This window comes from Leuciscus leuciscus, assembly GCF_965113295.1.
Source record: "Leuciscus leuciscus genome assembly, chromosome: 11".
In the NCBI taxonomy this organism is placed as follows: Eukaryota; Metazoa; Chordata; class Actinopteri; order Cypriniformes; family Leuciscidae; genus Leuciscus; species Leuciscus leuciscus.
In genome coordinates, this window is record NC_138735.1 from 24,266,316 (window position 1) to 24,270,684 (window position 4,369).

A 4,369-nucleotide genomic window follows, 5' to 3' on the forward strand; every position below is an offset into this window, starting at 1 on the left:
GAAATGGAGTTGGAGAAAGTGGTTTTGATTTAAACTAAAGAAAAACCCACAGCTTCCTTTTACTGTTTCTAAAAATTAAGATGCTGTGTTAGTTTGGGCTACGAGGGGGGAGGGGGGCCTCCAAGATTTTGTGCCCAGGGGCCTCTGCTTTCTAAATCCGTGCCTGAATGCACACATACATGTTAAATAAATAGATAAATAGATCATGATTGCTTAATAGCCTGTGAACCATTAGGCTGCCTATATGAGTTCATACTGAATTTCGAGCTGGTGTGTTAAGAAAATTAAGTATCTGCACTACTGCATGCATAGGCTACTATTATTATTTAACTTAAATGAGTTACAATAATATTTTTTCAATTTTCAATATTGTATTTTAAGAGCATCTCTGAATTATGCACCATTTACCACCTGCAATGCCATCGTGCAACCACTAGATGGCTGTATAGCCCCATATATAATCATATCAAGAGGCTGTATATTCCCTGGTTGCTGGGTTTTTATTCAGACATAATTAGTTACTTTTTGTGAAAGTTTTTAATTTAGTATTAGTTTTTCATTACAGTCAAATCTGGACACAGAGAAAGCATTTTGTTATTCATGCTAGCTACATAAAATAGCTTGATCAGTCACACGAAAGTAATCACTAATCAGAATGAATATTGACAGTGCGACCAAGACAATATTTCAAAATATATAAATAAATAGTGTTAATTACCATGAACAGAGACCTGATGTGAAAAACACTGCATCAGAATGGTATTATTACATAAAGAATGGGTTTTAAATGTTTTGATTGTAAAGTTTAACATCTGCTCAGTGGTGTAACAGATTATATAATATATAAAATTTCAATCCAATAACGTTAACACCAGCTTGAAATTCAGTATGAATGTTAGTCAGCCTTAATCAGCCTAATGGTGCACAGCTTATTAAGCAATCATGATGTATGTTTATTTATTTGTTTGTTTATTTATCTATTTATTTAACATGTATGTGTGCACTAAAAGTACCATTTCGGCAACGAGAACGTTTCTGAGCCAAATGAAGATAAAGATGTGTTCTGGTGACTGGCGTGTTTATTGAACCAATCAGGTAAGAGTAAACCTACAGTCAGCGAGAAGCTCATCTGATTGGCTACATGAAGAAGGTGGACCCTCCCTCCTCTTCGCGCTTGCAAAACTCAATGAGTGAGAGAACCGTGCCAAAACTGGAAGCGCAGGTAAAGGAAAGACGCAACTGTACAAATCGGGTTATTTCGGGAACTTTTTTTGCCTCATGTACACAACAAGTCATATAGACATTTGCAACAGTTTATTTTTTTACACAAAGTTTGATTTTACGCAATAAATCTGTTTTGCAGTTCCTAACTCTGTTGTTTTCGGTCGCAAATTGCTGTTCACAGGCCTGCAGTGCTTTTTGCCGTATTTGTGCGCAAAAACCGTGCCAAAAGTGTTAGCGCGGAAAAATGGAAGTCAGAAGAATACAGATCCTATTTATTTTGCGTTAGCATGAAGCTGCAGCTTCACAATACATGAATTACACTTACGAATAACAGTTAAATGCTGCAAATATTTTTTTTCTTACACTTGAAAGGCGATTTACACCTTTACAAATCTTCTCTTGCGCATGCAAATTTAATTTACGCTTGCAATTTTATGTACACTTTCACAAATCTTACCCTGCGCATGCAATTCATTATGGCATCATTTTACCTTCATACAATTGCTCCTTGTATAAGGGCAACAGAATAATAGGCTAATTATCAGTAATATTACAATTTCGATCTCTCGTTCGAAATGATACTGCGCTCATTTCTCTCCGTTTCTGAAAACAAACACTTGCACCCTGGTTGAAAAAAAAAACTTGCACGTGAGAGATCAGAAAAGGTGACGAGGATAAGATGCTCTCTCCGGTTCTCTGTGAAAGAATCAGTGCGCGCGACTCTCACTATCAAGCATGATGAAAACTGCGCCGCATCTACCTGTCAGTCAAATGACGTAGTGTGCAGGGGGCTGGGCTACAATGCACATTAGTTACTACGGTTACAAGCGCGGATGTTGCAGTGAGAAGAAAATCGGTTTATTTCAAAGGTAGGGAGAAAGTCTTGGCTATACAAAAAGGGTACTGAACATATTAGCAGGAAAAAAAAAATAGTGAGGCATTGTGTCCCTGTCACACTATTGGGTAAATTGTAATAATAGAACCTGCAATTAAAGTTTTGTAGCAAAATGCATGAAACAGCTAAATGTAGTGTATAGAATATTAAATAATTGTTTTGACGAACAGTTATTGAATTAATGCTGTATTACTGTAATAGGCCTAATTACTAAATTGTAAAATAATAGTTGGCTAGCCTAATAATAACATTAAAAAATAATTTAAAAAATTAAAAAACATTACAACTTGCCTCAGTTAATTGTGATAGCTTGCCTGACCTGGATTTCATGAAAAATGTTCTTGTCCTGGGAACAAAACCTTTCAGTTAAAATGTACCTTCATGTGTGATAAAAAACAACAACAACAACAACAACAACCATGCAGTCAAATACAAATATACTGTATGTCTAGATATTTATCATTATAGGCCTATATTATGGGGGTCTATATTATGGCCTATATTATGCTCCAGCACCTGCCCTTTTGCCCCTTGGTGCCCAAAGTGCCCTTTTGTCAAGGCAAAATTTCCTCTCCTTTTTTTTTTATTAAAGGCCCTTTTGTGGATGCCTGCCCAATCTAACTATTAGTAAAATTAATGAATAATAATTTAGCCGTAAATAAAAAGACCCACATGATGACCTTTCACCTTACGAACTCATCCGGGACGATTCCTCACGCTGCACGCGCATTTTTTAATTTCGCGCGGCTACGCGCACTACCAGAGGATATCTTCAACTCTGCGGTTGCTGGTAAGTGGTGTTTCATTCTCAACGAAGTGCTTTTGATGTTTGTTTACTTATTATTATTATTTTACAAGAACGACGTGAAGAGAGCATGCAGACAGAGATGTTGTTTATATTGCTGTGTGTAGGCTGTAGAAGTAACGTTAGCTTGCTGTTTGAGAGAGACAAGTTTCAGAGGGTCTGGTCTTTTTATGTTATTTGACTAAAAACTATTATTTATACTTTAAACTATTGTTATTATTTCTACAGTATTAATAAAAAATAAAAACGTAGAGTGCCTTAAAAATTATTATCACAACACTGGGAAGGCTTACCAGTATCTTATGTTTTGTGTGCAGCAGCCTCTGTGAACATCTCCCCTAACAGCCTGGGCAGAGTCTGCAGCTTTACAGCAGGTCAGTGAGCTAGTGAGCCAGTTCTAAACACTGTCAGCAATCTTTACATCTTGTCATGGTCACATAAAAATGGTTTAATCAGCTAATATATCTACTATATGTTTGTTTTAATGTCTACAGTCTCAGATCAGCTCCAGCAGTATCATCATCATCATCATCATCATCATCATCAGCAGCAGCAGCAGTAACAACAACAACAACAGCAAAGGCAGCAAACTCACTTAAGGACTTTAGTAAGAATTTACCAGAACAGGTACCACATTAATGTTAAAAATATTGTAAAGTATTAATTGCTGTATTTTTTCTGTTTGCTTTGTTTTTATTTTCATTGTATAAATGTAACTCTTGTATTTTTGTAAATCAGTTTATGCCATGAAAATAGCCACAGATGCTGACATGGCATTAAATAAAACTATACTGTACTGAACGAAACATGGGCCACGTTGATTTTGTCCTACACAGTTTACTATTACAGCTGTTCTTTATTATTCTGTTTAACAGAGAAGAAAAAATCCATCAGGTTGGGACAACTTAAGATACTTCAGTTTCTAATCCCAGAGTTATTAATAGGTGCACATACATTTTTTTTTTCTCTTAAACTTAAAATTAGTCTTTTCTGTTCTGTTTCTTTTTCAAAACTGCATCAATGCATTTGCTGCCGTATCGATACAGAATCATCCATATTGATATATTGCTGTATTGATATTTTGAGCACAGCCCTATTTAAAGCCTTGTTCCATGTGCCCCCTTTTATACTTTGAGCACCTGCCCCTCCAGAGGTCTCTGCACGGCCCTGAGCAAGAGTGCCGTTTTCCGTGCACAACTGCAAATGTGAAATTTATTTTATATAACAGTTAAATGAACAATAAATGAACATTGTGAGTTATTGAACGAATCAATTTAATGATTCAACGAACAATCACTTCTTTCCTGAATGAATCGTTTGAACAAATCGGTTGAATTAATGACTCCCTCAGCTCACTTATTAAGACAGTGACTTGCCGCCACCTACTGGCAGTTTTAGTTTCACATTCAAAGTACCCTTTAATTAGAACGTTAAAATGAGAAATT

The 4,369-nt window shown here is 36.0% G+C and overlaps 1 long non-coding RNA gene across 1 annotated transcript; it reads left to right on the top strand.

Moving 5' to 3' along the window:
• Positions 1-2,696: 2,696 nt before the first annotated feature.
• On the top strand, positions 2,697-3,498 carry LOC309509290. The gene is made up of 3 exons (XR_014209843.1): positions 2,697-2,909; positions 3,242-3,298; positions 3,419-3,498. It is a non-coding gene; the product is annotated as an uncharacterized lncRNA (long non-coding RNA).
• Positions 3,499-4,369: the final 871 nt, after the last annotated feature.